Source organism: Staurois parvus, unplaced genomic scaffold (assembly GCF_062004578.1).
Source record: "Staurois parvus isolate SC_StPar_1 unplaced genomic scaffold, SC_StPar_1.0 ptg000696l, whole genome shotgun sequence".
NCBI lineage: Eukaryota > Metazoa > Chordata > Amphibia > Anura > Ranidae > Staurois > Staurois parvus.
In genome coordinates this window covers 4,139,973-4,152,433 of record NW_028318492.1, presented here as the reverse complement: position 1 = coordinate 4,152,433, position 12,461 = coordinate 4,139,973, and the positions used below count along the sequence as shown (strand labels likewise).

Sequence of the window (12,461 nt, the reverse complement as noted above, 5' to 3'; positions counted from 1 at the left end):
CCTGCTCTTGTTCCTTAGGGATGGGGCACTGTGAGGTATTTCTGAGGCTTGGGAGGGGTGGCGGGGGGATTTCTGTAAGGTTATTTCAAAATGTATGGGCCGAGATGCTACCTAGCACTGGCTGTCACGTGACTATGGCTTGGGATGTTCTGTTATTTGTTGCAGAAGATCAAAATAAACACAGGATGACATGGGGTCCTTGATAAAAATACAATGAGCACAGCTTACCTGTTGAATGGTTCATTTTCAATCCAGATATTGTTTGAAATCTGGTGATCCTGGAATGTACATGCTGGTGATGCTGGAACAGCTTTTGGCTGTGTCAATGAACTTGCTTTTGACTTCATTTTAAGAGCAATCACAATTCACTTGACAAGCAGCTGACATCTTTGTGGCCTGCATTTGACCTACTTTAAGCTGCTTTTGTAGTACAATAGTCTTCTATGAGAAGAGAAGCAGTTCAAAGAGTCCATGAACATGGACGTAAGTGCTAAAATTCCAATACTAAGAAATGATGCAGGAAGCAAAGGACTAGAATGTTACACAAACATACTTCAGGGAGTTGATTCCATCTGCCTTCCTAATGGTCCTTTATGAAACTGTGAGTTCTTATTCTGAATAACAGAATTACATAGATTAAGGTAGACTAAGTGGCTTTTCTGACTTTGGCAGTTGTGTTTACTGAACAGCATTATTAGCTCATTGAATGCTTTTGTTTGCTTCCTGGAATGTCTCTAAAGGTTTTGGATTTAGGCAATATCTTGCATTCAGATAGTTAGATAGAGAGTTGTATACAATCTTTATATGAAATGTGATGAAGAAAAACATGATGCGTGAAAAAGTATAGCGAGAGAAGTCCTATATATTGTTAAAAGCACAAAACGGATATTTTCTAAAATACAGAAAAGGTACACTTTAGTATATCTGAAATGAGTAAATCAAGCAAATGATCAAAGTCAACGTTAACAGATACAGACATTGGGCTTTGAATACAAACATAAATGCAAATCAAAGTAATAGAGATTAATTTAACCAGAGGAAAAACTGAAACTTCCCATGAAATGATGAATGATGACTCAAATATGGACAGTATTGGTAAAATTGCATACACCCTGGCAAGAGACCTGCATCTCCATATCAAGTGTACAGATGGCGCATTAGGAATCTTGAGCACCTTGCAGAATTGGATACACATTCTGACCTTTGGGACTGTTTATCAGCAAAATATATTCTGTTCAAGGAATACGATAGTATGGACATGAAACTGCCATTATCTTTTGAAAGAAAAGTAATAGCAGATGCAAACACCAATTATACAGCTATATTGGATATCGAAAAGGTTTTTATTTTTAATTAATGAAAATGTTTTTAAAACTTTATTTACTCAGCATTAGAATATATATTTTGAATCAATACCCATTATATTTGTTCTGATATTGGTTAAAGTGCTTAAAGTGCTTGTTTAGGTATTTTCTTTTTTATTTTGGAGGAGTTATTAATAACAATAACAAAGTTGTATGGTGTCCTTTGGAATGTGTAGTGTTATGTTCCATTAAAAGTCAATGTTCCTTTATGTAAGTAAAGAGGTTACAGAATCTCCTTGTTTTAGTTGGTAGGTGTGTGTACAATATTAGTTAGAGGTTAAACTTCCAATGGCAATATGGAAATGGACGCTTTAAAGACAGTTGAAAATGGATTTAAAAAATAATGTTTATAATATATTTCAAAAATAATCATTAGTTATTCTTTTTTCTAGTAATTTCCCCAATTTTTGGCTTGAGTACATGCTAGGCTCTTTCTGACATCAATAAAAATAAATGCATTATTTACACTCTTCAGCCTTTTTATTAGGTACACCTGTTCAATTTCTTGGTAACACAAATGATAATCAGCCAATCACATGGCAGCAACGCAATGCATTTAGGCACCTAGATGTGGTGAAGATGACTTTCTGAAGTTCAAACCGAGCATCAGAACGGGAAAGAAAGGGGATTTAAGTTACTTTGAACGTGGCATGGTTGTTGGTGCCTGACAGGCTGGTCAGAGTATTCCAAAAACTGCTGATCTACTAGGATTTTCAAGCACAGCCATCTCTAGGGTTTACAGAGAATGGTCCAAAAAAGAGAAAATATCCAGTGAGTTGTGTGGGCAAAAATGCCTTGTTGATGTCAGAGGTCAGAGAATGGGCACACTGGTTCGAGATGATAGAAAACCAACAGTAACTCATGTCACTATGGACTAAAATCTCTGAGTAATGTTTCCAACACCTTGTTCAATCTATGCCATAAAGAATTAAGGCGGTTCTGAAGACAAAAGGGGGTCCAACCTGGTACTAGCAAGGTGTACCTAATAAAGTGGCCATTGAGTATATATGTGTCTAGATAATTTAAAAATCTTTATTAATAATTTCAGTTTATTCCCAACCAGGCTATCAATCACAGGCTAGGGAGAAAAAGCTTCCTAAATGGTACTCTAGCAAACATAAATTGTATTTTGATGTTTTGGACATAGAAAGGTGTGTTAGACCTTCTTTTGGGCTTTTAGAGTCATCTGTGTCCTCAGTGGGCATATTTTACTTTTCAGATATTTGGTGAAGGGAACTTTTTCAAACAGGCAGATGTGTTCTAGTGACAACTGTCAATGATAACACCTCACTTTGGAGAATTTCTTTACACTTCCTAACACGTATCAGGGCATTAGGTGAGGGAAAATCTCTCAATGGTGAATAAAAAAATAAAAATCTGACAAGACTTCTTACCTTTCCTCATTCTATTCAAATGAACAAAACTGTTTTGTAGTGTATAAAACAATGATGAAGGTAGACTTTAACCCCCAAGCCAAAAATAGATAAAAAAGCACAACCTTTAGCTCGGCCAGGGTGCAAGATTCCCCCTTCCATTTTCCCTGACACATCACTGTATGAGGTATAATTCCTAGTATGCAGAATAATCTAAAAAGTGTACAAAAGAAAGATTTTTGTAGATTTTAAAAAGATGCTCTAGTGAGAATTTTTTCCTCAGACAGAAAGTAAATGAAACAGCAACACAAACAGAATGATATATTTTTTATTTAAGTTAGTAGGGAGAGTGCTAGAACCTCTATCATCTTTTTATTGTTGTTTGTTTCCCTGCTGCACATTTCTCCTCACTTCTGGGTCTGGTAAAAGGCTCTCCCCAAAGTTGTATTAGGCATATACATACAATTATATACAAACATACAGTACCCTCAGGTAGGAAGTTCTTTAAAAAGAGAGTTCTTACATCCCTGAAACTGTGGTTTTCCTCCTCTTCTCTCTTTTCATCAGGGTTGGCTCAGTTATCCTTTAAATTACACTATTATGGGCACTGTATTCATGTATGTATTTCTAAACATCAGATGCTATATGATTTAGGTGGTGCTTACTAGAGATGAGCGAATCGAACCAGGCGAACCGGAATTCGATACGAATTTCAGGAAAAATCCGGTTGAAACCGCTGTATGGAGTGAATGTCACAGAACTGTCAGAAATAGCCTATTTCTGACAGTTCTGGGACATTCATTTCACTCCATACAGCGGTTGAAACCGCTGTATGGAGTGAATGTCACAGAACTGTCAGAAATAGCCTATTTCTGACAGTTCTGTGACATTCACTCCATACAGCGGTTGAAACATTGTATCTATTTGTTTCCATAAATGGATCCATTTATGGAAACAAATAGATACAATGTTTCAACCGCTGTATGGAGTGAATGTCCCAGAACTGTCAGAAATAGCCTATTTCTGACAGTTCTGTGACATTCACTCCATACAGCGGTTGAAACCGCTGTATGGAGTGAATGTCCCAGAACTGTCAGAAATAGGCTATTTCTGACAGTTCTGGGACATTCACTCCATACAGCGGTTGAAACCGCTGTATGGAGTGAATGTCCCAGAACTGTCAGAAATAGTCTATTTCTGACAGTTCTGGGACATTCACTCCATACAGCGGTTGAAACATTGTATCTATTTGTTTCCATAAATGGATCCATTTATGGAAACAAATAGATACAATGTTTCAACCGCTGTATGGAGTGAATGTCCCAGAACTGTCAGAAATAGGCTATTTCAGACAGTTCTGGGACATTCACTCCATACAGCGGTTTCAACCGCTGTATGGAGGGAATGTCCCAGAACTGTCAGAAATAGACTATTTCTGACAGTTCTGGGACATTCCCTCCATACAGCGGTTGAAACCGCTGTATGGAGTGAATGTCCCAGAACTGTCAGAAATAGGCTATTTCTGACAGTTCTGGGACACTCACTCCATACAGCGGTTGAAACATTGTATCTATTTGTTTCCATAAATGGATCCATTTATGGAAACAAATAGATACAATGTTTCAACCGCTGTATGGAGTGAATGTCCCAGAACTGTCAGAAATAGGCTATTTCTGACAGTTCTGGGACACTCACTCCATACAGTGGTTGAAACATTGTATCTATTTGTTTCCATAAATGGATCCATTTATGGAAACAAATAGATACAATGTTTCAACCGCTGTATGGAGTGAATGTCACAGAACTGTCAGAAATAGCCTATTTCTGACAGTTCTGGGACATTCATTTCACTCCATACAGCGGTTGAAACCGCTGTATGGAGTGAATGTCACAGAACTGTCAGAAATAGCCTATTTCTGACAGTTCTGTGACATTCACTCCATACAGCGGTTGAAACATTGTATCTATTTGTTTCCATAAATGGATCCATTTATGGAAACAAATAGATACAATGTTTCAACCGCTGTATGGAGTGAATGTCCCAGAACTGTCAGAAATAGCCTATTTCTGACAGTTCTGTGACATTCACTCCATACAGCGGTTGAAACCGCTGTATGGAGTGAATGTCACAGAACTGTCAGAAATAGACAGAAACTGTCACAGAACTGTCCTTCTTCTCATCCTTCTCCTTCTTCTCATCCTTCTTCTCATCCTTCTCCTTCTTCTCATCCTTCTCCTTCTTCTCATCCTTCTCCTTCTTCTCATCCTTCTCCTTCTTCTCATCCTTCTCCTTCTTCTCATCCTTCTTCTTCTTCTCATCCTTCTTCTTCTCATCCTTCTCCTTCTTCTCATCCTGCTCCTTCTCCTTCTTCTCATCCTTCTCCTTCTTCTCATCCTTCTCCTTCTTCTCATCCTTCTCCTTCTCCTTCTTCTCATCCTTCTCCTTCTTCTCATCCTTCTCCTTCTCCTTCTTCTCATCCTTCTCCTTCTTCTCATCCTTCTCCTTCTTCTCATCCTTCTCCTTCTCCTTCTTCTCATCCTTCTCCTTCTTCTCATCCTTCTTCTCATCCTTCTCCTTCTTCTCATCCTTCTTCTCATCCTTCTTCTCATCCTTCTCCTTCTTCTCATCCTTCTCCTTCTCCTTCTTCTCATCCTTCTCCTTCTCCATCTTCTCATCCTTCTCCTTCTCCTTCTTCTCATCCTTCTCCTTCTCCTTCTCCTTCTTCTCCTTCTCATCCTTCTCCTTCTTCTCATCCTTCTCCTTCTCCTTCTTCTCATCCTTCTCCTTTTTCTCATCCTTTTCCTTCTCCTTCTTCTCATCCTTCTCTTTCTCCTTCTCCTTCCTCATCTCCAAGGGCATTTAAATTAAAGGTACAGTGTTCTGCACTAATTTAAAGGCTCTCTGAAGCCTAGAAACCCTTTTTATAAGTTAACTTCGTAGCGAATTAATTCGCATCGAATCGAATTTCTTCCTGAAATTCGGCGAATCAGCCGAATCGAATTTTTGAATAATTCGCTCATCTCTAGTGCTTACTATACTTATATAGGTGCATGTATTTTTGTTGGTTGGACTAAACAGTGGAGCGAATACCTACGTTGTATTATGCTTGATGTGATATTTGTACCTATTGTATATTTGTATGAATATGCCTAATACAACTTTAGTGCTAATCATTTTTGTTAAGTGGTGTGCTTACTCTATATATTTAAAATTATGGTACTTACAGATTGGTACACTGCGGAGGGGCTTTAAGCACCCAAAAAATAATCTGTTGTTGGTTGCTAAATGGTGTAGATAAAAGTGGTATGCAAACCTTTACTGCTAATTAATAGGTTCTCCCCAAAACAGAAAGTTAAGGAAAATCTATTTAGTTTATTTATTTATTTCAGGTACTTATATAGCGCCATCAATTTACGCAGTGCTTTACATACATATATTGTACATTCACATCAGTCCCTAACCCTCAAGGGGTGTACAATCTAAGGTCCCTAACTCACATTCATACATACACATACTAGGGCCAATTTAGACAGGATCCAATTAACCTACCAGCATGTCTTTGAAGTGTGGGAGGAAACCAGAGGAAACCCATGCAGTCACAGGGAGAACATGCAAACTCCAGACAGGAGGTGCCGTGGCTGGGATATGAACCAACGACCCTTGTGCTGCCAGGAGGAAGTGCTAACCATTTAGCCACTGTGCTGCCCAGATGAACCCCAGATAGCAGTAAAACCTGACAGTGCCTCTAATCCTTCCCCACTCTATTCAAAATTAAAGAAAAAAAAGGTTTTGGCTATGGATAAAGCCTTTGCACAGATCATAGTAAATGCCAGAATTTCTAACTTAAAGGATAAGTTCACCTTTTAGTAAAAACTAATAAATGCACATTTGTTTGCAGGTAAAAAAATGTGCATTTGTTATTATTGTCCAAAAAGAGCCTGGAAAGCATTGCATCAGTGATCAGCAGATCGCTGGTGCCATGCAGGTCTCCTGCAGATCTGTCAGTATATCTGTTTACCCAAAGGGGATGTACAAGCAAGCAGATTTACTGTTAGGGAGAATGAATGAACTACAACGGCTCTTCACAGCTCCGTGGCATTTCATTGAGAACTACGAACCAACAGCTGCTAAGGCTGTCGGAACTTGTAGTCCCTCATGCACAGAGGACTGTGAATAAGTGAGGTGGCCAGGCAGGCGGAGCCCCGCATGGCCACTTTTTTTTTAAATTTGAAAGCTAGAGAGGGGGGAGAAGATCTCCCACTAGCTGTCAAAGCGGGGAGCGTGGGCCAGTCTAAAACGTAACATGTTACATGTTACACCCTGAATATGGTTATAACATGTTACGAAAGGTGAACTTATCCTTTAAAATTTATTTTTAAAAATTTCAGAAAGTGCATTGGATAGTCTATCATGGTGTAGATAGTACCAAAAAGGGTAAGGATCCACAATGATGTTTGCTCAAATACTTGATTGTTGACATTTAGCCCTGCTTCACACTGATGCGGTGCAGAATTTGCAGCGTTTTCTGTGCTGATTCCGCACTGAATCAGAATCGCACCCCATTCATGCGAACCACTGCGGGTGTGTATGTTAAGTTAACAACACCCCGAAAGCGGTCTGCAAAATGCGGTGCAATATGCAGAATCAAATCGCTTAGGTGTGAATACCCATGCGATCCGATTCTAGTGCGGACCAAAAAAAGGGTCCTGCACCTTTTTGATGCGGGTGCGGTGCGATTAGAGCCATACAAAATGTATGGCTCCAATCACGCCACACACAAATCACATGTGATTTGCACAGGAATGCGGTGTGGTTCCTGTGCGAGTCATATGCGATATACCACACCGCATATATTTGAACCCAGGCTGAAGACATTTTTGGCACAGGTGTAATTTTTTTCCATTCTTTTGACTTCGGGAAGCACATAACCTGTTTGTAGATAGTGATTATGGCTTGTTTGTTAGTCCTGAAGACATACAATGAGAACATTACAGCCAAGAGTTAAATCCAGTAATTAACAATGAATATTCTGATGTTAGTTTAAATATAAATGTTTATTCATTATATGATTTAAATATAGTATATGTAAAAAAGCATTATTTATATGTGCTTTTCTATTATTTTGCCCCAGCGTCAAGCCCTGAGCTGGCTTTCAGTATGTGTTGCTATCTTACATCATGAAGCAAAATGCCAAATTTCACATGGCAGTATGGGAAAGTCAGTATATTCACCCAATATGTTGTTTTCTAAATGTAATATTCCCACCTACATATGCAAGATAAAAAAAACATCAATGACAGATTTGCTATTGTTACAGCCTTGCCATTTTCAGTTGAATTTCTTATATACCAAGCCAAGTTGTTTAGTTGAACTTTGATCATTTTAGGTTGAATGAAAATTAGCAGTGGGATAAATCATCTGTTCCATGCACATTTATTTCTGCTATTTCTTATTTACAATTTCCAAATAAAGTTGCAACCAAATGTAAAATAGGCATACTGTACATCACTGTACATACTGTAACTGGAAATGAGGGTAGCAAACTGTAACATCTCTTGATTTTATGGCATTATAATCTGTGTTAAATGGCCAGTATAAATGATACCCATTTAAAATAAAAGTCATCTCTGCCCCACCCCCCTAATGCTGCCAGCACTGTAGTTCACATTTAATATTTTCGTACTACTGTTTGATCCCCTCAGTTTTTTTGTACGCTAAGAGTAACCTCCTTATTGTTTGAGATTTTATTTATTTTTTTTACCTATGAATAGAAGTCCAACCTCAAGTCATTACTGTGGGATGTGGGTTGTTGATTTAGAGGACACATGAGATATGTTTGAGTGATTAATTTTGGTTGCCTGGAAATGAGGACGTAGCCTCCCTGGTGGTATTCCCGAGTGTAGCTCGGGGTAAAGTTTCAGTACCAAAAGCGGTAACCACGAGCTGCACTCGGGCTTACCATGCGGTGCTGCTCCGGGATCTGTTCTTCTTACCTTGTCCTGTGCTCCCGCAATGTCCCTCCTGCAGTGTCCCCTGTAATGTCCTCCAGCGGATGCCACCATCTGTCTGCTGGGTTCCGTCCCCTGCGACGCTGGGACGTACGGGGACAGAACGGCGGGAAATTTGAAAATGTCAAAAAGTGACATTCACTAAATTCACTAAAATAACATAGTAAAACATTACTGTATCAAACCATTTCACATACATTTTGTCCCGAGTGCTTTGTCCTGTGCCCCGCCTGTATTTTTACTGTTCTTTCTGCCTAGAAACTGAGAAACGTCCATGGTGTCCAAAAAGCGTCCCTTTAAGTCAAAAGCGGTTTTAGACCAGCTAGAGAACAGCGATAGTAAATTAGAACTACTTGTAGAATTGAGTGGTAATGATTTGTGGGGAAATTCGTCATCAGACACTGAAAACGATTTTGCGACTTTGCTCAGTGATGTGCGAACTTGGCGCTATATTTCAAGTTTCAGTGTTTTTGGTTTGATTATATTATTGAATTTAATTTATTATTTTTATATTATTATTTTTTATGATTATTTATTAAATTATAATTTATGATTTTGTGTTTCAAATTTTAACATACCCAGGATGTTTACTAGACTCTTGTTCGGAGAGATTTCAGTGAGTTATTCCTAAAAATTACAGGCCTAAAATACAAACGATACATATTTCCATGCAAAAAAATGTGCCGCTTTGAGCACAGAAATATGGACATATTCAGACCGCTAGGGAGGTTAAAGAATACCATTAAATGGTTTTGTCTGGCTTTGAAATTGAACTTGTACCTTTGCAAGCACAGCTACCTGGGGACCTAAAGCAGTTCATTGTAAAGGTTGACTTAACACGGTAGTACTTTGTATCAACTACTTGCACATCAGTAAGCTTGTAGCTTACCCTACCACGATATTACAGTGTTTAACCACTTGTCTACCAAGGTACATTTATCAGGCACAGGTACTGCTGCAGCTGTGAGCTTGCAAAGGAATTTCTTGATATAATTTATTGGATGGCCCTAGAGCTGCCTGATCAATTTTACAGGGTTCTAAAAGAGCCCCTCCCCCAGCACAACTGGTGGTACAGGCTGTACTGGCTGTGGTTCCCGGACTATTCATCTCCACCAGGGAGCCCAGGACCATGGGAAATTGCTTCCCTGGTGAAATCAGGAGAAGCTTGGAGAGCATCCATGCCTGCAACTATAACCCCATAAGCAACATGTATTATGTCACTTCCAAAGTCACAGTTTTCATTCTTTGGCTAGTGTAGCCAACGATGCAGCTATTCAAACACAATCTGTATTTGAATAGTTGCAATGGAGGGCAGGGAGACCCCCACTGTCTTTATGACCACTTCAGCTCCAAAAGATTTTATCCCCTTCATGACCAGGCCATTTTTTGCTTTTCAGCACTGCGCTTATTTAACTGGCAATTGCGCGGCCATGCACTACTGTACGCAAATTACATTTATATCATTTTTTTTTCCCGCAAGTATATCTTTCTTTTGGTGGTATTTGATTATCACTGCATTTTTTATTTTTTATTATACAAACAAAAACATTTTGAAAAGAAAAACATTTTTTACTTTCTACTATAAAACATATCAAATAAAAAAAAATCTAATTTCTTCATAAATTTAGACCAAAAAATATTCTGCTGCATTTGTTTGGTAAAAAATCCCAATAAGTGTATATTAATTGGTTTGCGTGAAAATTATAGCGTCTAAAAACTATGGGACATAAACTGGAATTATTAGTAATGGCAGTGATCAGCGTCTTATAGTGGGCAATCTGACACTAATTGACTGACACTGACATCAATAGTGATACTAATACAGTGATCAGTGCTCATACTATACACTGTCACTGTACTAATGACAGTGGCTGGGGAGGGGATAACATCTAGGGGCTATCAAGGGGTTAACTGTGTGCGTAACAATGTGTCATGTGTGTGATATCTGCTGCTTTTACTAAGCGATCTTGTTTTTTTCCCCTGATTTGCAAGGAATAAAACAGCATTATTGCTTCTTTGTGTACAGTGCCCACTGTTGTTTATCAACATTGGGCACTGTTCTGTGATTCAGCGAGCTGATCATCAGGTCCCAGCTATCAATCATTGGCTGATCTGCTTGTGCTGTGCCGAATCACAGCACAGTTGGGGTGCACCCCCTACCCGGACGTGCATGTCACGTAATAGGTACTAGCATATCTGCATGGGGGGGTCCTAAAGAGGATAAAGAGTAGCTGTCATCTGTCCATTCTTTCAGATAGGGGGCTTTTAGCTCCCTTGTGATGGCAATAAAGTAAAAAAAAGTTTAAAAGGTTTTAAAAAATTGGATAAAATAAATGAAAATCATTTTAAAAAGCTAAAACACCTTTGTCACTCCTGTACACAACCCATATAAAAAGTGCATTAATTGAGGTATGATTGCAAACACTGGGGTGAGAGCAATAATTCTAGGGCCATAGTTCATGGTTAACTCCAAACTGTTGATCTGTAAAGTCTTTTTAAAACATTGCCTATAGAGAATTTTGGGTACCATAATTTTTTGTGATTCTATGGGCGTGCACCGTTTTAAGACTTTACATTTTTGGTATCTATGTATTTAATGCAACCCCATCTTTTACATTTTACCAAATATTGGGTTTATTATTCTCTTTATTTGCCACCATTTTATTCTCCAAGGTCTCTACTTTCAGAAAATACATACTTCTTGGGGGGTTACAGTCATTTCTAGCACAAAATGCAGATTTTAACATGTGCAAAAAATGAAAAAATTGCCTTGAGTAGAAAAGTGGTTAAAGTGCATTGGGCTTCAAGCCATGCAAAGATTGCATTGAATAAAAATGTAACTCTTTTTCATTGAAGGTTTAATGTAATATTTTTCTCTGTTGCACATAATGTCTTTGTTAGTGTTAAGATTCTTATGTCTTTACACATATGCTTCAAAGAAAAAGATAAAAAAACAAACATTTTATTTAACCTATTCATCTTAAGTCTTTTTATTTTTATTTTTATTTTTATTATACCAACATAATCAATAGTGAGGAAATATCACATGAAGAAAATGCTAGAATTGTGCAAAGAGATATATTTTACTTCGTAAATCATTTAAGACTTGATTAATCTTCGCAATAATGTATTTAATATATTAACATGGAACTCCAGGAACAAACTGTAATTAAATATAATTTTAAAATACTTTTCTAGAGTCTCACTATAACATTTGCCTAATCTGTGCACATAATAATAACACAAGGTCTGTGCAAAGCAACCAGCATGACCTTGATGTGAATTATATTAGTTTCATTGTCTTTTGGAAGCAAGAGCTAAGGCAATATTCAATAAATACATAAGCTATTTTTCCCTTTGGGAGCACAACTTAAAGGTTAAGTTACCTTCAAACTGCAAATCAGTGTTACACGCCTTCAGTAACCTCGAACTGGGGTTCTCCTCTAAATTCTTAAAAAGTTTTCCATTTTTCCATTTTGTGTAGGGCAAGGAACCTCTGCTACGTTTTTTATTGCTGTCTGCTTGTCCCTTGCAGTGTATTATCCTCTCTAGTTGAACTTGGTAACCATTGTCAATGAGGTGACTATTGAGGGAAAATACAAACTTTTACATTTTCACCAGAACAGGAATAGAGGGGAAGTGTTTTAAATGGGATAACCGTTTCAGTGACACCTGGATAACAGAGGATTTCCATCACTGTGGAGAGATCTCTTCT

At 38.1% G+C, this 12,461-nt stretch overlaps 1 protein-coding gene across 2 annotated transcripts in view; it reads left to right on the top strand.

The window, feature by feature from the left end:
* The window catches only part of FRMPD4 (FERM and PDZ domain containing 4), a 463,469-nt gene that overhangs the window by 246,370 nt on the left and 204,638 nt on the right, over positions 1 to 12,461 (top strand). The window lies entirely within an intron of this gene.